Source organism: Chiloscyllium punctatum, chromosome 16, assembly GCF_047496795.1.
Source record: "Chiloscyllium punctatum isolate Juve2018m chromosome 16, sChiPun1.3, whole genome shotgun sequence".
NCBI lineage: Eukaryota > Metazoa > Chordata > Chondrichthyes > Orectolobiformes > Hemiscylliidae > Chiloscyllium > Chiloscyllium punctatum.
The window spans coordinates 10921004-10946815 of NC_092754.1; the positions used below are offsets into that span (position 1 = coordinate 10921004).

Genomic DNA, 25812 nt, shown 5'->3' on the forward strand with positions numbered 1-25812 from the left:
ACTCATCATAGAGCCCTCTGGGGCTTTGTCTATCCTGATTTAGACAGTGAACTGCACTCAAACAGTGCTGGGTTTCTTATCTAACACCCAAAGTTTGAAGGCAATTCTGTTCTTCGGCTCCAGAGCGGCCAACTCTTTTATGACTGCTTTTATGACTATATTATTGCCCGTCAAACATTTCTTTTAATGTATTTGTGATTTCAATGTCAGTCTTTGAACCATACAACCTGAGTTATATGGATTCTATAAAACTGGTTTGTGCTGTTTGGGCTGCTGCAGTGAATCTCTCGCGTTTCAAAGCTTCCAGTAATCCCTGCCCCCACATCATAAATTACAGAAATGATATGGGTGTCACTGATCCAGGAACTAGTTCCGCCTGTATGTTTAAAACTGAACCTGGACTGAAACTTGGAATTTGGAAAATTCGGCTTCAGATCAGGATCACACCCAAGTTAAAGTAGGATAATGTGGTGAAAACATTCTGTTAGTTTAGTAATGTGAATGCAAATTCTGAATTTTATACTGATTTTTAAAAAATCAAAAGTTGCATTTGAGTGACAGTGCAAAAAATCTTTTGTAATCTTGAAGTCCTGTTTTAACTATTTCTACTCTGCCTACCATGGACAGAATTTTCATTCTTTTTCAGAAGCCCTCTTTAGAACTGCAAACTCCAAATATCCTAGGGAGTGGGAGGTGTGGTGGATCTATGACTTGACAGTTGCAAATGCCCCAGATGACTAAGGAAGGAACATAGGGATAAAACAAAGCCACATCCCGAACCACTCAGCCAGTCAGTAAATGGGAGTAGGGGAGAAGAGAGAAATGAAACAGATAACTGGAGCTCAGTTCCATAATGCCCTCCCTTTCTCTGATCATGTTGCTTATACTCAAAGATGTGGAATTATGTGGATGATACATATGAGAATAGTGCTATTTCTGCCATTTTTGCAGTCAACGACATGGCTGTAGCTATTGTCCAAATGTACGAGTATGGTTTTCCAGTACAGATTGAATAATACTGCCTATGGTCAGTACATTTTACATGTGTTTTCTTATCCACAGTATGGATCCAATCAAATTACCAGCAGCAAGCTATTGTGCGTTTAAAAGAGGTTATTTGTTCTCTCATGCTTGCCACAAATCAACAATGTTACTAACTTAATTTCTTTCTCTCTCTCTCTCTTACACACACACACACACGCACACACACACATCTAGGCTGTATATAGTACACTTTTACAAATTATGGTGAATGTGTATTGGTTTTATAACCTCAGATCTCCTTTGGGTCAGATGTGATTTCTTAAGCTAAGCTTTCTGAAGTTGAAGCAAAGATCTTGTAAAGTGAAGGTTTCGAAGTAGGTTGAGACTTTTTGTTGTCAGAAGTTGGTTCTCAGATGAACTTGAAGTTGGGAGAGTCGTTCCATTTGCTGGAAGCTCCATGTTTCATTACTCTGGCTGCTTGATTGTTTTCTGCTAAATTGTGTTCTTTCTTCCTGACCACCGTTGGTTTAATGGCTTTCATGTTCAAATGTCTACCAATTGCTTTTGGCTGATTTTAGAACCTGGCAGAAAACATGGCTGTCTTGCAATGTGACTTTCACAAATTCAAGATGTTCCCAAGTAAGGAATGATATTTAAGTTGATTCCAATTTTCAGTGTTGTGATTTAACACAGAGCATGAGACAGTTTGTTTCATTCAATAGGATGGAGGTAGGACTATTCACTTTCATCTGCCACCAATTGAGTTTTGATATCTTTTCAGATTGAACCTTGGCAACAGTCAGTCTTGAGAGTCTACAGTCTTTAGTGTTAACCCATCCTTGAACAAAATGATATATGAATTACCCAGATAGCTGCAACTGTCAGTAATTTATTTATGTGTTCAGTTAAAACTTGAACTGCATGTAGGTCAAATGTCAAAACTCACATCATTTGCACCAATCATTTTAATAGCCTATCTGAGATGATTAATTAGTAGTTCAAAATAAAGGTTGCTTGGAGAACAGTAGTAGTGTCCCTACCCCTCTGAGCCAGAAGACCTGGGTTCAAGTCCCACCTGCTCTGGAGGTGCCTCATAACATCACAGAGCAAGCTGATTACAAAACAACTGTAAGTTCTAAATATGCCATTTCTGTATTTGCCATAACATGGAAGAAGAATTGCTCCTACCTTTTCTGCAAGATTTCAGAGACTACTCATTAAACAGTTGCATTGAGTTTAGATGTAATCACAACTTTTCTATTTCAGTCTGAATTGGAAAAGAAACCAATGGGTCAACAATCTGATGTCTCTGTATAACCTGAACTTTTGACACTATCAACACAATAGTGTGCAATCTCTGCATCCTGATCTTATGTTGAAGTTGATATCTGGTTTTTAACTGTGGAACAGTATACACTTCATCAGCTCCTCCACTGTACCTCCCTATCCCACCCCACACTGTAAATTAATCCCTCCGCCCACATGCTGAGCTCACAATATTAATTTTTTTTTCAGTCGTCAGATATGAGTGTTGCTAGTTGGCCAGCATTTATTGCCTGTCCCTAGCTGCCCTCAAGAATAAGTGGGCTGACTTATTAAACAGCTGCAGTCCATTGTTGTAGGTTGATCCACAATGCCCTAAGAGAGGGAATTCCAGGATTTTGACCTAGTAACAGTGAAGGAATATTTCCAGTTTAGGATGATGAGTGGCCTGGAGGGGAACTTGTAAGTGGTGGGCTGTTCCCATGTATGTGCTGCCCTTGTCCTTCTTGATGATGGTGATCATGGGTTTGGAAGATGCTGTCGAAGGATTTTGATGAATTTCTGAGTGCATCTTGTAGATAGCACACACTGCTACTACTGAGCGTCAATGGTGGAGGGAATTGATGCTTGCGGATGTGGTACCAATCAAGCGGGATGCTTTGTCCTGGATGGTGTCAAGCTTCTTGAGTTGTTGGAGCTGCACCCAACCAGATAAGGGGAAAATATTTCATCATACTCCTGACTTGTGCCTTGTAGCTGGTGAACAGGCTTTGGGAAGTCAAGAAGTGAGTTACTCGCTGCAGTATTCCTGACTGCTCTTATAGCCATTGTGTTTAAATGGCGAGTCACTGGTAACCCCAGGATGTTGCTAGTGGGGGATTCAGTGATGGTAACACCATTGAATGTCAGATAGCAGTGTTAGATTGTCTCTTGATGGAGACGGTCATTGTCTGGCATTTGTGTGGTGCAAATGTTACTTGTCACATGTCAGCCCTGGCCTGGATATTTTCCAAACCCTGTTGTATTTGAACATGGACTGCTTTAGAATCTGAGGAATCGTAAATGGTACTGAACATTGTGGAGGGAAGGTTATTAATGAAGCAGATATTTCTAGGATTAAATTTCTTTTTCATAAAAAACAATCAAATATTTTCCCTAAAGTGTTTCACAAATCCAGAACTCCATGATTGTACATCCATTACCTTAGTTTCTGGGTTTAAATTTCCAAGCAAAAAAACTTCAAGATCTTCTTTCTGGGCTCTGATGACTCCATCATATTGTCCTGCCCGTTCTAGAAAATCTTCCCCAGCTACAGACTCTAGTATGCACTGTCATGGTTCTCTACTTCCACTTCTTCCAATCTACCAACCAAAGCTGACTTTTAAGCATCTATAACCTAGTCCTTTTAGAATTTTTCTGAAGCAACATAACATTTATGTACCTCTTGCTTGCCTTCACCTCCATTAAAGCCTCTCTCTGAAGCCTAACATTTCCCATTATAAATATTTCATGTCTTGTTTGATGCCCTTATGCATAAGGCTCTGCACGTTCTGCATGAGGAAGCCAATATCAGTATAAGTCCTTTCCTTAGAGAATAAACTGAGTATATAACTGCTGGGATATACCTTATGCAACCATTTTATAACTGGCGTGGGCACTGAAGTTGGACAATTACAAGTTAAACTGTAAACAGAAGCAATATGCAACATCAGTTTGGATATTTAAAATCCAGGTTGTAGATTGAACTGATTACAATAAATTCCAATCCTAATTTAAAAGATTTATCTTAGTTTATATGTTCATCAATGGTGTCACTGCTACCACTGCAACCTCCTAGCTAAACCCAAGGCAATCATTCTTTCCTGGCCACCTTCAACTGTGTATTTTTTTTACCTTCATATTACTCATAAGTAAATCGATCTACCAATGACATCTCAAGTCCTTATCTCTGCACCTAAACCCATTCAGTTTGCTCCCTCATGAAATAATTGTTACATATTTGATCACGTCTCCAGAACTTTCTGTTGTTTCTCAATTCATGTTTGTCCTATGTCTACTGCTGTAGGATAGTCACCAGTGATAAATAATTGAGTAGAAATACAGAATGCTATTAAAGTTAGGAGCCAGTTTTAGTCAGTCTTCTGATTTGTTTTTATTCCCACTTAATAGGGTTACTTTTGCATATTAAATTCTTTGCCATCCTAAAAAGAATTTGCTGAATATCTTTTTTGTGCCAATCCCATCCCCTGTAATATACATTTTTCCTACTAAAAGCGTGTTTCAGAGTTACAAAACAGAATTGTAATTTTTTCATTAGTATAGCCCATTAATATTGCCTTGCAATGCTGTATAATCAGGCTTTCAAAAGCACCTGTACTGCATCTACATTTCAGAAAAAAACTCTGAGTTAGTTGTGACAGTCTTTGGACTTGTTCCTAATATAGTTCATAACGACACTGCTGAGAACTGTTCTGTACAAGACAAAGACTACCATTTCCTTGTGATGTGGATAAAGTTGCAGTCAAACACTATCCCCCAAATGCCTGCTTTTACTACTTGTCTGTTTTTTTCTGGGGAGGTGTGGTATAGCTGTTACTGTGTGTTGTGTAAATGAATTAAATACAGGCTTTTGTACTAAGCCTCCAATAAAGCAGAAGAATTTGTTGTTTTCATTAGCCTTTTAAGAAAGTATGAGCAAATAACAAATACAAAAAAGAATAGAACAGACTTAGTGGAAATTGTGTACATTATATGCACATCAGACATGGTTCACATTTAGTTCTCTTATGGACCATGTCCCATTTGATTGATTTGTGATGAGATCTTTTGTCCAGGGACTGTTAGAAAACAATGGCACATAAAGGTGGGAGGAAGGTTGGGGTGGGGAGGGGGGGTGGGGTGTGTCCTGTCACAATCTGCCACTCAGACCTCTGCTCTTCAGTATCTCAAGTCAACAACCAATTAAGATGTTGACAAGTTAACCTCTGAGCACATACTCAGGTAAATGTGGTTAGCAGTGTGTATTTAACTGAAGTGGCCTTGATAAATTTAATGTTGAGCATCATTGACAAAGTAGAAGGGATTTAGTTAATATTCCAGTCTGAAAGTGAGGTGAATTTTGAATAGATGTTGTACTACGCTTTGTTTATGAAATCAAATAATTCTTAGAATAAAATCTTAGAATGTATGAGATTTGTTGAACATGTCATTATTTACTTTCACTGTAATGAAAATCCTTGTGCTTCTCATCCTGGATTCATTCCAGATTGAAAACTTATGTTCTGCTTGCCACAATCACCAGACACCTCAAGGTGTATTACACCAATGAAAGATAAATTGTAGTCAATATTGTCATGTAGGAAATGTGACAACTAATTTGCACCCAGTAAACTCTCTCTTACAATTTGTGATCATGACCAGACAATCTGTTTTGTGATGTTGATTGGTGGATAACAGTTGCCAAGACAACACGGCTATCTCTTTTTGCCCTTCGTGGAATAATTTATACTCCTCCAAGTGGGCACATGAGGCCTCAGTTTAACACCTCATCCCAAAGGCAGCACTTTCAACAGTGCAGTGGTCTTTCACTACTGTAAGGCCAGGCTTGATTTTTGAGCTCAAGCTTTGAAATGGGACTTGAACTGCACACTTTGTGACTGAAGTAAGTGTGCTATATTTTCTAATCAATCTATTTAGAGATGCTACTATACACCTTTGACAGGTGAGACGTAAACCTATGCTTCTAGGTTCAGAGATAGGGACGCTACTCCTGTACCACAAGAGCCCTAGTAAGTATGCTCTGAACTGAATCATAAACTGTTATCACCTGCTTCCAGAATTGGCTCCGAGAATAAATTTATTACTGGGCACATTGAAAATGAAAACCGAATTACTAGTCAAATCCATTGCAAAGTAACTGCTCTGAGTTATCTCTGCTAATTCCAGCCTTGTGAATGTAGATGTGAGGGATATAATCGACAAACTTTTTATATCTTCATTAATGGAATATTTGAAAAATGACTCGACAAATGTCGACAGACACTCATATTAGAAGCACAGTAATATATATAAAGTATGTATCTTGACAACATGCAATATAGCACAGTAACACTGAGATTTTTTTTGTTGCAGCTAGTTTGATAGTTATTAGTGTGTTTGGATTAATTGCTTTTTCTTAAAGGGAAGAAAGTTCCTTTTTCACTACAAAGCTGAAGTTTTGCAATGCACTGCTGTAAACCTAGATGTCTCATTGATATCAGGTTCAAAGTTCAAGCACTAGCACGTTATTACGACATGGGCGTAGCTTTATATATAAAGTATTTTAATTAAACTTTCTGACAGTTTCAAAGCTGAAACTGAAGCTATCCATATCAGTGAGAATTTAACCAGTTGTTTTACAAAAAAATTACACAATCATAATTTGAAAGATACAGATGAGGAGAGACATGTCCTGGTTGGTTGTCTGTGAAGCTTCCTGTTTTTGCGGTTATATTCTTTTGTTAGGTGATTTCTGACGTATACTGGTTGCTATGAGGATGTACCGCAGAGGGATCCAGATTCTACATATTACTTGCCAAATGGGATCCAGGTGGAGCAGGTGACTTAAGACCTACACAAACAGAGCAACCTAGCAATTGATAACCCCTTCATTACCAGACGCTGGCTGTGTTCATTTTAATTAGTCTTGGCCTTGGTTTAGGAGTAGGCTAGTGATCGCTGCCACCCAAAACTTCATTTAAAACAATGACTCCCCTTACACACACAGGCACACAGACTCTCTCTCACACACACACACACACACACACGCACAAATTTCAGGCAGAGGTAGTGTAGCTTGAGCAAATGTATGCTGATGAGCTTCTGCACTCTGTCACTTGAAATTGTCACTTAAACTAACATTTGAAGGTTGGTTGCTTCAGCTTGGGGAGTCTTGTCATGTCATTGGTGGTATAGTGCTATTTTAACAGAACAAAGGGTTTTGGTGATCTGCACAGGACCAAATTCAAGAGTAAAACGTGGTAGAAATTGTTAAATGAGCCAGAAGAGACAAAGCTCAGTATCTGGGTAAACTTAAGGATACTTTATGGGCTTCACAGAGTAAGGGCCAGAAGTCCCTTGACCTTCCAAGCAATCAGCATACCTCTATGTGTCTCTCACTCTATCCTGCCCCACCCCCCACTAATCATCATGCATTATCCACCACAAATGTGTTCCAAGTTAAAAGCAAAACTATTACTTCTTAGAGCAGTACCACTCCTTTGCTATCTTGATTTTCAGTAAATTGTTTTCTTTTAGTACAATTATGGAACCCATTTTAGTTTTAGGCACCTGGCACAAAAAAATCTTTCGGTTTGACAAAATCAAAACACGTTGTTTTAGAGATACAGCTGCCCAGCATCTGTTAATGGGTTGCTAAACCTCCAATATAGTGGCAAGGAAGCACATGTTCATTACAACAGCATCCATATATATAGCAGCTTTAATTTATCCAAAGTACTTTACATGAATAACTTTGCGACAGAATTTAACACCAAATCATGTAATGACCTTTCAGGATTAGTGCAGTAAGATTTAAACTGCATCTTTATGGAGAGAGAGTCAGCGAGGTTTGGGGAGGGCATTCAAGAGGTTCAGACCTTGGCAGTTGATGGCGTTGTTGCCATTGGTAGGTTCAAGAAAATCAGATCCATAAAAGGTCAGCATTGGAGAAGTCCAAATACCTCAGAGGGTTGCAGGGCTAGACTGTTGCTGGAGAGTAACTGCTGCCATTGTTCATCCACCTCCAGTGAGAACGTGTCAACCCACTGATCTGACAGTCTAATCTGCACAAATTTTCTCACACCTCTTCTGAATCCCACAAAAGTAGGTTTGAAGATTTTACTTGTTCCGAGCAATAGTTTATATATTTTGGGTGTGATTTTGTTAAGAACTCTTTACACAATTAGAATAATAGTTTTGAAATGCTAAGATATCTGATTTGAAGCTGAAGAAACACTAATCAAGAATTCCATTAATCTTTTTAAAACTACCTTGATATAAGCTAATTTAACTTCTTGTTGGTTTGGAATCTTGAAAACTTCAGTCACTATTTTTTGCCATCTTATGCGTAGTTCAGTGTTTGATTGCTGTTTACTGGTGCTGCTCCTTGATGTAGTGTATCAATTGTCTGTCTTATGTCTGTGAATTCATCTTTGTCAGTGCATATTGATTCACACTAAGATTTTTTAATTTATTATTTCCTGTTCTCTTTTTGCATTATGCTAGTACACCTTTATATGCACATTTTTTGCTTCATAGGGTAAAGATTCCCAGTCAAAAATTAGACCTCAGTCTGCTACCTTTACGAATGTAATAAAAGTGTCAAAAGATTGTCCTTCAAGGGCATAAAAAGATGCAACATGTGAATGCTTATGTCCATTTTGTTGATATGAAGGGGTATTTTCCACTTTTTCTTTCTTTTATTTGTGCTTTCTATATCTGTCTTGCCAATTTTCTCTGCATCAGCCCTGACGGCATCAAGACTTCTTTGGAATCAATGTTTTGGATGTCTTTCAGTAACTTGTCAGCATTGTTCACTTATGACCAACAGCGATGTTAACAGTTTACATCGTAGGTAATTAGACCAGAGTTTTATACTAGTTTCCCCTAGATTAACAAGCCAAAGTGTCTAGGCATGTTTCTGTCCTGTTCTGTTCATGTCTCTTCCAAACCGTGCACCACTGCAGACCAGTTATGGATGATGAGTCCCCCATGCCCTAAGCTTTCAACAATGTTACCACTGGGAAATTTGCTCCTGACTTCTGATTTTCTATCCTTCCAGTTGGGAAGAACCCTGAGGCTCCTCCTCAGCATTCCATTTAGTAGTACTCTTGCTCTGCCAAATCCAATTGGTAGAGTGCTACATTGAGGTCCTCGCACACTATAACCTGGTAGATAGGTTATGCTTACACACTGCACATTGACCAAGCATAACGTTGCCTATTCCAATCAGACTTCAATGAGAACTTATTTCTTTTCTTAATAATTTCTGTGGATCTTTCTTCTGACAAATGGGTTGATATCCTGAGATCACAGATTTAAAATAATTGGCAAAAGAACTTGAAGGGGAATGAGAAGAATATTTTAGACATGGAAGTTTGTCGGGATTTGGAATCTGCTACCTCAAAGAGGACTAATTCTAAAGCTGATGTGGAGAAGCTGAGACGTTGAACTAAATTGGACAACTCTTACAAAGAGTATGATAGGCTGCATGATATATTCTGCACTTTGATATTTCATGACTGACAAGACAGAATAGGAATCCATGATATCTGTGTTTTTCCACTTTGAAAGATTATCATGTACATATGGTAGCTCCTAGAATTTTAAGCATAGGGTATTATTCCATTAGTATCCATATCCAGAATTAGCTCAAATGTCCATCTCAATCAGGCCCTGAAGTAAAATCTACTTTAGCTAGTTCCGTGAGAATAGCTCCACAGCAGAAAATCGCCCTCAGAATAAACAGCATTTTTTTAGGCAGTAAAATAAAAGACAATGAAATAACCGCAGCAAGAATACAGCCAGAAGTCAAATATTAATTCTTTTACTTTACAAGATAGATCACAATTGTCTGTGCATATCAGCTAAGTTCCAATTTTGTTTGATTTAAGCTCTGCTTTTCCTTAAAACATTGCTGAATATAATTCTACATTCTAACTGTGTGTGGCCTGGAAGGTCACTGACTGTTGTAGAAAGGTTTTTAATAGTCCTGTGAGATGCTGCTGGGCTATAAACCCCTTGTAAGCCCACCCACATGTGTGAAAACTTTGGCTGTTGCAGTTGTGCCCTCATGTTGACAAGTTGTGTTGTGGAGTATAAACAAGGATCTTGTTGCAGTGTTGTGCTCTTAAAGATGGCCCTCAAATCAAATACATGGAAATCCTTTTAACCCTCAGTTCAATGCATTAGAATTCCATACTGTACTTTGTAGGATAGTGCACCATAGAGTGGATGGGCAGGTGCATGCACTCAGTACTTCATACTTGGCCCCCTAATGCAGCCAAACCTTTGGTAGGTGTATAGATAACTGCTGACTAGGGAGGGAAGATCAAAGGGATCATAAACCACTTAGCATCACTATATCCTTCTGGGAGCTGAATTCCAAGTGAATTCCAGATTACTTGTTCAGTTTCACCCAAGTGCACTCATAGAAACTTAAGATGAATAAAAAGGCAAATACCTTTTGGAAGTTTGAGTATTATGCTTGAAAAAAGCCTGCATATTCCTTACCCAGGCCTTTGTTACCTTCATATTCATATACTTTAGCACTGTACTGATCTATGTCTCACTCTCTGTAAACTTGAACTCAAATAAAACTTTACTGCCTGTATCCTGCTTCACCCATTTATCATTGCCCACGAGCTCACACATCACTCCTGTCTGTGATCTATGAAGGTAACTGCAATGCCTGGATCTTAAAATGATTATCCTTATTTTCAAATATCCCCAGACCTCATCCCTCCATATGTCTATAAGGTTCTCCAGCCTGACAACTTTGTGAAGTGTCTGAGCTCCACCATTTTTGGCGTCTTGTGTAACTGTGATTTCTATCACTGAACAATTATAGCAGCTCTGTCTTCAGCTGCTTAGGTCATAAGGTTTGAAATTCCCTCCCTATATCCCTCTGCCTCTCTGCCTAAAATGTTCCTTAAAATGTAATTTTTTGACTATGCTTTGGTTACCTTATCTACTGTATCTTACTGTATAAGTCAGAACCACATTTTCTTTTCCAAGTGAGACACTTTGGAATGTTATGATGTACAAATGTTCGCTCATAGTTGGAATATCCTAGGCAGAATGAGTTGTTGCATGACTCATGTTTTGCTGCTGAGTTCCAATGTTATCATTCATAGTACTAAACTGACTAAAATAGTATTAAATCTCATGAAAGCTGTGTATTCATGTGGAAACTTGACGATATTTGCATTTGTCAAAATTAGACTATTGCTAAACTAAATTGCATGCAAAAACAGAAACTCACTCCAAACCCATTGAATTGAGCAAACCTGTTTTCTTTACCACAAAGCGCTTGGATACAGGCTGCATATCTTTCATAAATAAAGTTTAATAACTCTGGAGTAGGGCAGGGCTGATTACATGGAAACTGAAACCTGTCATTTCTGTGCAGGACCAGTTCAGCAATGTAGTCCTCAGGTTTTAGTTTTGAAAGATGAGCTGACTCTGAAGGAACACTTTGGATTTGACAAACTAAATTTGTGAAGCCCTATCAAGTTATCACAGTGTAGCTAAAAATGATTTTAATGCCTCCTCTTTAGTACACTATTGTTAACATATTGAACTGGAATAACTGGCAAGCCTGACTGTGGATGCTGTCGGGTACTGTGATGACTAAACCAATCCTAACTAGAGAGAAAAAAACATAAAGATTACATCAAGGTCATTTTTATAAAATAACCATACAATAGCAAAATGTAAAACCCTGTGGCTGCAATTGTGTTTCACATCTTTCTTTTATCCCTTCTTATCCCTAGACTTACCTATTCCAATGTACGTCTGCCTGGTCTCCCACATTCCATCTCCCTAAAGTTGAGACCATTCCCCTCACAGCCCAGTGCCTGTTAATTTACACTGGCTCCTGATTGAGCAACATTTTGGTTTTAATTCTCTTGTCCTTTTTTCAAATCCCTCCAATGCCTTACTGTTTCCTGTCTTTATTCAGCTCTGGCTCCTCCAAGCCTCTAGAGATATCTTTACTCATCTAATTCTGTCTTTTGAATGGCTTTGGTTTTATTTGCCTCATTATTGATAGCCTGCAGTTGCAAAAGCCATAATCTCTGGAATTTCCTTTTGACACCTCTCTACCTCTAAAGCTGTATTTTCTCCTTTAAGACACTCGTAAAAACTACTTTGAGTAAGTTTTTTTGTCATCAGTGTGGGTTGATGTCATATTTTGATTGCAATAGTTCTAAGAAGCACTTTATGATGCTTTATTGAGTTAAAAGTGTGACATAAATGTAAGTTGTTACATGATTTATTTGCCCTGTATTTGTCCTCTCTTTCACTCAGCATTATAATGTCAAATGTCACATCTGAAACGTGCTTAACAAGTACAAAATATTTCAGCAGTTCAATTAATTAGGAACATTTATTGTTATCATAACCTGCAGAACAGAGCTCAATTAAAAGACATCCAAAGGTTGGACTTATTGAATAGGGCTAATAATTTTCCTTTTCCTGATTGCAGGAGGAACTATGGAATCTGAAAAGGATACAATTAAACATGTGCAGACAGGTAAAGGAACCAATTATACGTGGCAGCTACGCCTGAAATTTCTGAAAAAGAGAAAAGAATTACATTGATGTGCCATTCACAAGAAGTACCGTGAACAAGGAAGTGAGCACATATATTGGTGTTTCAGCAGAAAAGCTAGAGTCCACTGTTGCTATTTATTGTATACTCTTTCACATATGTTTCCATGTTCTTCTTGTGGATGAGTCGATTTCTCCAATGTATGTGTAAGCAGATGTGTCTTGCATGCCAAATTTTAGAATAATATGGAAGAGAAGATTTTTAATGTTTGCTAGTAATTTTTTGACTTTGATGAAGCATTACTTCTATTATGGCTGCATATATTTCTGTTTCAAATGCATAGAAACTCCACAAAAACTTCATTTAGCTGGAAATGTGCTCATAGTTCAATAGGTTAAAACTAGGTGTCCAAAATAATGATTTATATTCCCAGTTTGTCTGGGGGTGCGGTGGTTTCTGAAAGGTTTCCTCACATACCATTTTGGATTGGGTGAAAGAAAATCTTATGGAAATCTCTGTAAATTTTGAACAATGATCATTAAATGAGTCATTAGAAATGATGAAGAAACACCCTGTGGCCTTTTGTATGCCTGCATTAAAGTTTTTCTTTACATTGCTTAATAAAGAAGGAAAATTGGAGGTCTCTATAGGGTTATTTTTGACACTGTGAAGGCAACTTGTGACACACTGGTAGTGTTCCTACCTATAGCTCAGTATCTCTAGGTGCAAGTTCCACCTGCTCCAGAGGTGTATCGTGACAAGTTTGAAATGTTAATTAACCTCAACTCAACTTAAATACAACTCAGTGAAGAGAGCCCCAGAAAATGCATGGCTTTAAAGCACCCAAATATTTAACCGCTATCAGTAAAAACCTGGAGAGGGTGCTAACGCATTTCTGACCCGATGTAAGAATGTAAAGTTACATGTTTGCAGTTCTCTTGATCCATGATAAATTGCCCGTAGTGTTAGGTGTATTAGTCAGGGGTAAATGTAGGGGAATGGGTCTGGGTGGGTGTTCTTCAGAGGGTCGGTGTGGACTTGTTGGGCTGAAGGACCTGTTTTCACACTGCAGGTAATCTAATCTAATCTAATCTAATTAAGTAGGTTAGATGTGCCATCACTATTGTCCTGTAGGCAAACAACTATTGTCATGGCAGGTAAATTATTCCATAACAGCAATGAGACAAATTAGATTATTCTTTTCAGTGATGTTGATTGAGGGATAAATGTTGGACAGAACAGTAGATAGAACTCTCTTGCTTTTATTCAGAATAGTGCCATGGGATCTTTGACATCAATCAGACCAGACAGGGCATTCCAGAGCTACTGCCTAACATCTCTTCAGAAGGTGACACATCCAATGATGCAGGTTCTTCCTCAGTATTGCTCGGGATTTTTAACCTAGACGAAGCATTAAACCTAATGCTGAATGAAAGATGGAGAAGCGTTCTGCTGGTATTTTCTGAAACATGCTCATTCAGTGTTTGAGATGTACATAATTACAAATGAATCTGTGCCACATTTCTAGAAGCCTTACTTAGGTGTCTAGAAATTGTTGGTTCCCAACAAATAGATCGTAGACAAAAGAGCTGAATTCCCAAGTTGAAGTGAGAGCGACTGATCTTGACATCAAGACTGCATTTGACCAAGTTTGTCAATAAAGAGAAAACATGACTCAATGGGAATCAGGTGGAAAAACTTCTCGCTGGTTGTCGTTATAGCTACAGAAAGGAAGATACTTCTGGATGTCAGAGGTCAGTAATCCCAGCCCCAGGACATCACTGCAAGAGTTCTTCAGGATACTGTCCAAGGCCTAACCATTTTCAGCTGCTCTATCAATCACCTTGCCTTCACCATAAGGTCAGAAATGGGAATGTTTGCCAATGATTGCATAATGATCAGTATCATTCATGACTCTTCAGGTACTGGAGTAGTCCATGTTCAAATGCAGCAAGACCTGGACAATATCCAGGGTTGGGCTGACATGTGACATTTTGCTCAATACAATGCCCAGGCAATGATCATCTCCAACAAGAGAGATTGTAATCATTGCCTCTTGTCATTCAATGGTATTCCTTGACTGTCACCGTCCTGGGGGTTGCTATTCACCAAAAATTGAACTGGACCAGCTATATAAATAGGGTAGCTACAAGAGCAGGCTAGAAACTATGCATCCAGTAGCGAATAACTCACCTCCTAAATCCCACAAAGCCTGTCCGCTGTCTACAAGTCACATTTGTCTGCAACTCAAACAATACACAAAAGTCTTGGCACCATGCAGGACAAAATAGCCTGCTTGGTACGTCATATTCACAAACATCCATCACTGATGCTCCGTAGTAGCAATATGTGCCATCTACAAAGTGCACTGCAAATATTGGACAGCATCTTTTAAATCCATTATTGGTATCATTTGGAAGGATAAGGGCAGCACATACATGGAGACACCACTACCATCTACAAGTTCCCCTGCAAGCCACTCATCATCCTGACTTGGAAATATGTCACCATCTCTGCAGTGTCACTGGGTCAAACTTCTGGAACCTCCTCCCCACCGGCATTGTATGTCTACCTATATGAAATGGACAGCCACAGTTCAAAAAAGGTAGCTCATTACCACCTTCTACAGGGCAACTGGAGATGGCAATAAATGTGGTCAGTAAACAATTGGATAAGGTTCCCCATGGAAAACTGGTTAACAAGGTTATATCTCATGGAATACAGGGAGAACTAGCCATTTGGATACAAAACTGGCTTGAAGGTAGAAAACAGAGGGTGGTGGTGAAGGGTTGTTTTTCAGACTGGAGACGTGGCGTGCCACAAGGATCAGTGCTGGGTCCACTGCTTTTCATCATTTATATAAACGATTTGGGTGTGAACATGGGAGGTATAGTTAGTATGTTTTCAGATGACAACAAAACTGGAGGTGTAGTGGACAGCAAAGAAGGTTACCTCAGAGTACAAATGGGCAATGGACTGAGGAATCGCGGATGGAGTTTAATTTAGATAAATGTGAAGTGCTGCATTTTAGAAAGGCAAATCAAAGCAGGACTTATACATATAATGATAACGTCCTGGGGACTGTTTCTGAACAGTGAAACCTTGGAGTGCACGTTCATAATTCCTTGAAAGTGGAGTCGCAAGTAGATAGGATGGTGAAGAAGGCATTTGGTATGCTTTCCTTTATTGGTCAGAGCATTGAGTGTAGGAGCTGGGACGTCATGTTGCAGCTGTATAGGACATTGGTTAGGATAATTTTGCAAGATTGTGTGCAATTCTGGTCTCCTTCCTATCGGAAAGATGTTGTGAAGCTTGAAATGGTTCAGAAAAGATTTACAAGGATGTTGCCAGGATTAGAGGGTTTGAGCTACAGGGAGAGACTGAATAGGCTAGGGCTGTTTTCCCTGGAGTGTCAGAGGCTGAGGGGTGATCTTATAGAGGTTTATAAAATCATGACAGGCATGGGTAAATAAACAAAGTCTTTTCCTGGCGTTGGGGAGTCCAGAACTAGAGGGCATAGGTTTAGGGTGGGAGGGGAAAAATTTTAAAGGGATCTAAGGGGTAACGTTTTCATGCAAAGGATGGTGTGTGTATGGAATGAGCTGCCAGAGGAAATGGTGCAGGCAATTACAATATTCAAAAAGCATCTAGATGGGTATATGAATAGGAAGGGTTTAGAGGATATGGGCCAAGTGCTGTCAAATGGGACTAGATTGGGTTGGGATATCTGGTCAGCATGGACAAGTTGGACGGAATGGTCTGTTTCCATGCTGCGCATCTCTATGACCAGTCAGCAGTTTCCACATCCCATGAAAGAATAAAGCAAAAAAATCTTTGTTACTTTACTGAGTTTGTGAAAAAGTGTCTTAATTCATCAAGTTGTGCTCAACTTTCTTGTGAATATGTTACTCAAGGAAGAAAGGATAAACAGACTATAGCTTCAGACTATCTTGGAGCATTAAGCGTCAATAGATTTGAATTGAATTCATCAATTTGTAACCGCATAGTAAACTCCCATGCACTTTGAATAAATTGCTTGGCAGAAAAGTAGAGATGAGGCTACAATCAGATCTGCTATATGGATTCATAGAGTTTTTACAGCACAGAAAAGAGCTCTTCAGCTCATCATGCTCACATGGGTCGCTAAATATCCAGCTACTATAATATATTTTTCTAGTACTTGGCCTAGAGCCATACGATGTTTTCGAATGGCAGAGTAGTCTTGAAGAGCCATGGTTTTCTGCTTTTCCCCATTTATATGTTCATGTAAATGAACATCCACGTATTATATTTTAGGTGGCTTGCTGAGGGGAAACTGTTGACTAGGATTCTGTAAAGGTCCCTTGCTAATCTTCAATGGAGCTATTTTTGCATTCTCTTTCCTGGCAGTGCATTCAGTATTGTACTGAAGTAAACGGGCAGGTGTTACTCTTTTGCGGTTGCAGGGGAAGGTGCCATGGAGCTGTGGAGGGGTAGTATGTTGAGAGTGATGGAAGAGTGGACCAAGGTGTCTTGGAGGGAACGATCTTTGCGGAAGGATGAGAGGGGGATATGTGTCTGGTGGTGGCATTCTGCTGGAGGTGACTGCTAATGATCCTCTGGATGTGGATGCTGATGGGACTCTATTGCTGTTGTGGGACATAAGAGAGTGGGTGATGGCAGAAGTGCAGGAGATGGGTCGAACCTGGCAGAAGGCCCTGTCAACTACAGTGCTGGGGATTCATCTGTTGAGGAAGAAGGTGGACATTTTGGAGAACCCATTGTTGAAGTTGGCATCATCAGAACAGGTGCAACAGAGACAGAAGAACTAGAAGAATAGAATAGAGTCTGTCCAGGAAGTAGGGTATGAGAATCAGGTTTGAGAATCAGTGGGAATCAGGTTTGTAGTGGATATTGGCGGACAGCCAATCCCCGGAAATGGAACACAGCTGTCAAGGAAGGGGAGAGAGGAATCAGAGAAGGACCAGGTGAAGGTGAGAGGAGGGTGGAAATTAGAAGCGAAATTGATAACGTTTTCCAATTCTGGATGAGAGGGGGAAGGAGTACCGATGACATCATAGATATACAAGAGAAAGAGTTGTAGGTAGGGGCGGAATAGGACTGGAACAAGACATGTTTGATGTATCCCACAAAGAGACAGCTCTAACTGGGGCCCGTGCGGGTACCCATGGTCACTCCTCTGACCTGAAGAAAGTAAGAGGAGTTAAAAGAGAAGCTTTTGAGGGCGAAGATGAGCTTGGCCAGGCAGAGGAGGGTGGTGCTCATTGCTATGTTTCAGGCTTCTCATCCAGGAAGAAGTATAGGGCCCTGAGACCATCCTGATGGGGGATGGATGTGGAAAGAGGAGGCAGCTGGAGCCTGCAAAATGGAAATTTTGAAACCAATGTAAAGCATCAGAGGAATCGTGGATAAATTTGGTGAGGTGTGGGAACCAAGAAAGAATTGTAGAGGGGAACACCAGGATTCACAAAATACTTGGGGATAGAGCTGGCTTTCGCATGTTAATAGGTGAAGTTAGACTAAGGGAGAACAAAATGAATTCCAAAACAGAGTTAACATGGGCGGCACGGTGGCACAGTGGTTAGCACTGCTGCCTCACAGCGCCAGAGACCTGGGTTCAATTCCTGACTCAGACGACTGACTGTGTGGAGTTTGCATATTCTCCCTGTGTCTGCGTGGGTTTCCTCCAGGTGCTCCGGTTTCCTCCCCCAGTCCAAAGATGTGCAGGTCAGGTGAATTGTCCATGCTAAATTGCACGTAGTGTTAGGTAAAGGGGTAACTGTAGGGGAATGGGTGGGTTGGTGTGGACTTGTTGGCCTGAAGGGCCTGTTTTCACACTGTAAGTAATCTAATCTAATCTAATGTATACATGTAAATACGCAGAATATAGCGAATGAGGTTGAGGAGTTACAGACGTGGATTGCCATGTGGAAATGTGATGTTACTGAGATAACAGAGATCTGGCTCAAGGAGGGGCAAGACAGGGTGTTAAACATTCTGGATATAATTTATTCAATAAAGGAAGGGAAGGAGGATGGACAGGAGTACTCGTTAAGGAGATCATTGCAGTGTTTGAGAAAGAGGATGTCTCAGAGAATTTGAGGACAAAGTCAATTTGGCTAGAACTAAAGGATAAAAAGGGTATAATTGATGTAGTCCATAGACCACCAACTGGTGGAAGGGATTTAAAGGAACAAATCTGCAGGCAAATTGCAGAAGAATGCCAGCATTAGACTGTAGCTGTAATGGGGATTTTAATTAACCAAATGCAGACTGGGATACTGTAGTGTAAGGGGCAGAAAAGGGCACGTGTTCCTGGATTGCGTTCAGAAGAGTTTCCTTAAGCAGTGTCTGTCCAATTCAACAAGAAAGGTTGCATTGTTGGATCTTGGTCCTTGTAAATAAGATATCACAAGTGGATCAATTGTCACGAGGGGAACATTTAGACAACAGTAATCATTGAATCATAATGTGGAGGGTAGTGGTGGAGAATGATATGCAACAGTTCAGAATAAGAAAAATCAATTGATGAAGAGTTGACTTAAATGGGACAAGAGCCAAGCTGGGCAGGATTGATTGGATCAGGAGATTTGGGTGAAAAACAGTCATAATAATGAGCTAACCTTCAAAGAGCAAATGGTTTGGGTACAGTCGAGGAATTGTCTCAATTGGGGAAGGTAGGAAAAGCAAATTCAGATTTCTCAGGATGACAAAGGAGGTAGAAATTAACATTGGAAAGAAAAATTGTGCCTCCCATGTAGGAGGCTGGGGGAACACAGCAGGCCCGGCCGCACCAGGAGGTGGAGAAGTCAACATTTCGGGTGTAACCTTCCTTCAGACCCTGCCTGTCTATTTTGGATTCCAGTAACTGCAGTTTTTCTGTCTCTATGACAGGCGTAAGGCAGAAAATACAATTGAGAGGAATATTGAAGGCTTAGAGAGGAGGTGAAAAAGCAAATAACAAAAGCAAAGAGGAATGAGAAACGAATAGCAGCTAACATTAAGGGAAATCCTAAAGTCTGCTATAGGTATATAAATAGTTAAGCACAGTGATTAAAGAAGTAGCAGGGCTGATTAGAGACTAAAAAAGGACTTACACATGGGGCAGAAACACCTACCTAAGGTATTAGATGAATACTTTGCATCTGTCTTTACGAAAGAGGATGCTGCTCAATCCATGGTGACAGAGGAGAAAACTCTCTCCAGAAGGGTTCAAAATTAAAGTGAAAAATCTTGGATAGATTGCAGGTACTTGAAGTTGACAAGGCACAGGATCAGGTCAGGTGTATGCAAGAATTTTGAAGAAAGTGAGCATAGAAATTGCTTATGTGGTTAAGTCTTTCCTGAATTCAGGAGTAGTGGCAAAAGGCTGCAGAATTGCAAACATTACAGCCCTGTTCAAAAAGGATTGGAAGTACAATCCCAGTAATAACAGCCCAGTCAGTTTAATTTTAGTAGTGGGGAAGCTTTAAGAAACAGTTATTTGGGGTAAAATTAGTAGTTACATGGAAATATGTGGGTTGATTGGGAAGAGCCAATCTGGATTTCTAAAGGAGAAATCATGTTTAGCCAACCTGTTGGCGTTTTCTGAAAACATAACAGAAAGGCTTAATGAGGGTAATGCTGTTGATGTGATGGACATGAATTTCTAGAAGGTATTTGATACAGTGTGACACAACACACTTGTGAGCAAAGTTATCGGTCAGATATAAAAGGGACAGTAACTATGTGAATAAAAAATTGGCTGTGATAGAAAACAGCCAACAGATCTTTTTTGGACTGGATCGAGGTTTGTAGTGGAGTTCCTAGGGGTTGGTTGGGACTCTTGCCTTTCCTGATATACATTAGTGTTCTGAATCTTATTGTGCAGGGGACAATTTCACAGTTTGCAGGTGACAGGAAACTTGGAAGATTTGTAAACTGTGAGGAGGACAGGGTTGTACTCCAAAAGGACAATGGGGGAAGGTGAGGACTGCAGATGCTGGAGAGTCAGAGTCGAAAAGTGTAGCATTGGAAAAGCACTGCAGGTCAGGCAGCATCTGAGGAGCAGGAGAGTTGACGTTTCAGGCATAAGGAATAAAGGGCTCATGCCCAAAACGTCGACTCTGCTGCTGCTCGGATGCTGCCTGACCTGCTATGCTTTTCCAGTGCCACTGTTTTCGAGTTTCAAAGGACAGTGACAAGATGGTGGAGTGGGTGGACATATGGCTGATGAGATTTGGTTGGAAGAATTTTGAAAGACAATATCAAATAGGGGATATATTCTAAAAGAAGCACAAGAGTAGAGGGACCTGGTTGTATAAGTGCACAGATCATTGAAGGTGACATGACAGATGATGAAGGAAGTTAATGAAGCAAACAGTGTACTCAGCTTTATTAACAGAGCATAGTGTATAAGAACAAGGACGTGATGTTGAATTTGTATAAGAATTTTGTTAGGCCTCAGCTGGAGAATGGTGGACAGTTGCAGATGTCACATTATAGGAAATATGTGAATGCATGGAGAGAGTGCAGAAGCAATTTACAGAAACAGCTCCAGGAAAAAGAATCTTCAGGTTCAACTAAAGCATTCTAGGGAACATTGGATGATTATTTGGATAAAAATGCTGTGCAAGAGAATAAGGAAAAAGCAAGAAAAAAGGCATTTGGTAAAGGTGCGCAGGCACACTGTGCCAAATGGCCTCCTGCTATGCTGTAACAATTCTGTGCTTCTGTGATTTAGTCCATCACTTCAGAGCAATATTGAGAGAGAAAAAACACTGCCAGGAATAAGAATGCAAAAATGTGCTGTCAAGGTTTGTTGACGCCAAAATTTAGCATTTCAGCACTGGCCTTGAAATGAGGAGCCGAGCACCAATCCGAGATCAAATTTGGGATCTTTGTCATATTAAATGTGCAGAACCGAATTGTAAGCTATTTTTACTTAAATGATAGTTTGCAGGATTCTTTTTGGCATGTTGTTGACAATACATTCCGTGTGGTTAAATAAATAAAGGGGTAATTGATTTGCAAACAGCTATTGAAGTGTTGAGAATCTACACCCACTTATTGCTTCAGTTTTGTTTGTCACCTCCAGGTGCAAATCTTCTTTGTTTCTGGATTGCTGTGATCTAGTGAGAAGAGTTGTGGTCTCATCTTTTGACCAGGAAATCAGGCTTACCTATTATGCCACCTTTCCCATCACAATAACTCAAGAAGAGATGGAACCTGGGGATCTAGTGTTCATTTCAAATCCAAAAGTATTGTCAATTCTGTGATCTATCATTATTGTATACACCACATTGGTTGCTTTGATTATATCTAAAGCTTTTTGCATTTTTAGATTTCCAAACAATTTAATTATTATCATCGCAATTTTAAAATTAACTTTTGATGAGCTTGGATTCCCACCAACTATCAATTCTCAGCCTTTTGTTACTCATTACCAAACCAGTAAACATTTGTGTAAAAAAACTCCATAGATAACTCAACCACACATCCTTCCACCCTTCCTACAGTGAAAAACCTTACTTCACTGTTGATCTTAATTCTCGGTAACTCATTTAAGAATAGAAAAGGTATGAATTTTGATTTGTATATTTACACTCGGAACCCCGGCTGGAGTCTATTGTACTACTTTAGTCATATATAAGCCATCTTTTAACTTTTTGGTTATAGCAATTCCAGCAAGATTTCTTCTTTTGCCCCATCACAAATACTTCAGAGTCTTCCATAGGATTTCTCTTTGTCACTCAACCTCAGCTGCATGCTCTGTCTCATTGACATTGTGAAGGAGTGGTGCAAGCTTCTGGTGGCACTCAGCTCTACCTCTCCACCATCCCCCTTAACTTTGCCACTGTTGTCAGGTCACTTGTCTTGGGTGAGCCTCGATATTCCTCTGTTTCAACATTAAGGAGAGGAAAACCATCCCGCTCATCTACCTAGAATATCAGTTACCTCCGAGATCATCATTGGATTGAACCAAGCTGCATGCAACTTTAGCATTTGATATGAATTTCCAATACTTGATCATATAAAATAAACTGTTGTATCTATCTCTGTAGCAGTCAGTTTTAATCCTACCCTCGAGGCACTTGTTGCTGAAACATGCACCCACCACATTGTGACATTCAGATTTGACTGTTCCAATGAGCTGCCGGTCAGTTTCCTATTCCATTTCCTCCATAAACTTCAGCTGGTCCAGCCTCTAGATTAGCACCCCATCCTTAAACACCTCAATGTGTATAATCTACAAGATGCACTTCAGAAATTCGCCTTAGACAGCAGCTTCCAAACCAACAACCACTTCCACCTAGAAGGATAAGGGAAGCAGACACTTGTGAACAACACCCTGCAAGCAACTCACCATCCTGATCTGGAAATATATTGCCATTCCTTCCATGTCGCTGGGTCAAAATCATGGAATTCCTTCCCTAATGGCATTGTGGGTCCACGTGCAGCTTATGGACTGCAGCTGTTAAAGAAGGTATCTCATGACCACCTCCTCAAGGACAACTAGGGATGGGCAATAATGGCTGGCCAGCCCTTGATACCCATGTGCTACGAGGGAATTTACAATGTTGCTGGTTTCCTGCACCTTTAAGAGTTGCCCACATGAATGAAATTGAAATTGAAATTGCTATTTTGTTTCTTCAACAATAATTAGGTTAGATTGTTGAATCGATGCCAGGAAAGACAGAGCTTTCCTTTTGTTAAACTTATCACAATCGGGGAAACTGTGTGCTAAAGAGGGAAACCTTCTCAGTAATCTCTTATGCACAACAGTCCTATCAGAGACCCTGCCACATCATCTGTTTACATTGAGGACACAAATATCTTGTATCAAGAGCTAGTCATCCCTGTAAACGTCCTTTGTTGTGCACAGCCTCTGTATTTTAATTCATTTAATTCAATTGTGTTGCTAGATTTAGGGTGTGTGCAGCAGGACATGCAGATTGCTACAGTCTTTCCTGCATGGCTACACATACGTTTGGCTCAGCAGGACTTCCGCTAGAGACCTCTTAGTGACCTCTTAGTCAGTAATTTCTTTTATTTCCCTTTTCCTCTTACCTCAGAGCAAAATTTCAAGACTGATGTGAGATTCGGTAGAGCTGCTTAATTGAAATTTATTGTGGAAAGATATCCTTTGGAAGATGACTTTTGGAAGGGCAATATGCTGTTTTGATAATTGTGTGATCTGCATTAAAAGTAGACCTCAAAGATTTATTATTACAATTACCACACTGTACTGGGTCATTATTTTCAAGGGATATATTGTGATGGGATCTTTCGGTCACAAAAGAAACTATTTCAAGGATAAGAGAAGGAACAGCTAATAATTTTTGCGCCCATCTGTACATCAAAAGACCCTTTCAGCACAGTGTCATGTGTTATTTTTAATTTATTTTTATTATTTGTTTATCAATAAAGCATCTCTACCCTTATGGTTAGAATGTAGAACCCACTACCACAAGAAGAAGTTAAAGCCTTTACACAGAGGCTAGCTCAGCACGTAAATGAGAAAGGAATAAAAGGTTGTGATGGAGTTAGACAAAATAAGGTGGGAGAAGACTGTTGGAGCATAAACCTTGGAACGGAATGGAATACCTGAGCTGACGAGTCTGTTTCTGCGCTGTACATTCTATGTACAGTGGAAACTCAATTATCTGAACGAGATAGGCAGGCACTATTTCGTTCGGATAATCGATTATTCAGAAAATCGATTATATGCCTTTCTTCTGGGGCTCGGAGGTTTTAAAGACTGCTCCCCATTCAGGAGACAAGCAGCAGCACACAGCACGCGACACCCCACCCCCAACACCGCCCCCGCCCGCTCCCTGTCCAAAACCGCACCCTCTTGCCCCCATCCACGCCTAGCACTGCCTCCCAACTGGGACCAACACCGTCCCCAAACCCACTCCCCCAACCCAGTCCAACCCCGCCTCAGCCCCCCCAACCCGGTCCAACCCCCACCCCCCAACCCAGTTCAACCCCACTTCCCAAACCAGTCCAATCCCACCCCTCAAACTGGTTCAACTCCACCCCCCCAAACCGGTTCAACCCCACCCCCTGCCCCCCAACCCAGTCCAACCCTGCCACTGCCCCCAGCAACAAAGCGCACAAGTCCCTGCACCCAACCCTGCCCCCTGCCCCGATCCAACCCTGCCCCTGACCCCAGCAACAAAGCGCGCAAGCCCCTGCCCCAACCCGTCCACCCCCAGCCCCAGTCGTTTTACACACAATGTTTTACAGCAAAGCTTTGACCAATTTCACGTTTGCCCCACACAGGATAATGTTGGAGAGATTATTCCTGGGAAGCTGGGGTGGCGGGGTGGGGGGGGGGGGGGGGGGTGGAGGTGGTTAAGGTACACCCCTCTGTAGAACTCCAGGGAAACTGTGGAGGGAGAGAGGGGGCGGGAAGTCAGTCATTTGGAGACAGTGCCTGTTTAATCACTGTAAACAAAAGATGTGATCTCTGTTGGAAACACGTCATTGATCTAATGTATCTATTGGGACCTCGAGATCTCCTTTGGATAATCCAATTTTCAGATAATTGGTATTCGGACAATCGAGGTTCCCCTGTAGTTCCATTAATAGTAACATAAAAGCCACAAGAAAAAATGTCAGTGTTCATTTCACAGTGTGCATTCCTTCATGCTCTGCAGCTCCTTTTATTACACTCTCTTTACCTGCTTTATTAAAATACTGAACATTTTTTTCCTTTTGCTTACAGCCATACGCCAACGCCGTGACATTGTCCATGTTGAGATTGGATTGGAGATGGTGAGTGGACTCTTGATGCTCACTGGGCAAGGGGCATAGTTCAGTGTTTCAAATCCTTCAAGTTTGTTTCCAGCTCTTCTGGGAATATGAAGTACCATTTAAATTGGTCAACATATGGCCACAGGGGATCTGTATGAGGTAAATGCATGGTTATTACTGATCTGGAATATCTCATAGATTCACTAGATTGATTCCAGAATTGAGGGGTTTGTCTTATGAAGAGAGATTGAATAATTTAGTCCTATACTCTCTGGGATTTAGAAGAATGAAGGGAAATCAAAATTAAGGTATTCAAGATGATAAAAGGTATGGATAAAATAGATGTGGAGCAGATGCTTCCTCTTGTGGGGCATTCTAGAACGACAGCTCATAGTCTTAGGATAAAGGGTAGCAAATTTAAACAGAGTTGAGAGAAACTACTTCTCCCAAAGTATTGTGTATCTGTGGAATTGATGATCCCAAAGTACGTTGGATGCTGGGACAATGAATAC

The 25812-nt window shown here is 40.4% G+C and overlaps 1 protein-coding gene across 1 annotated transcript in view; it reads left to right on the forward strand.

Moving 5' to 3' along the window:
- The first annotated feature begins 400 nt into the window (after positions 1 to 400).
- LOC140486957 (protein polyglycylase TTLL10-like) overlaps positions 401 to 25812 on the forward strand; it is a 157767-nt gene continuing 132355 nt past the window's right edge. Inside the window, exons 1-3 of the mRNA XM_072586216.1 lie at positions 401 to 457; positions 12494 to 12541; positions 25272 to 25321. The gene's annotated coding sequence lies outside the window, so the exon portion shown is untranslated. The remainder of the gene's footprint in view (positions 458 to 12493; positions 12542 to 25271; positions 25322 to 25812) is intronic.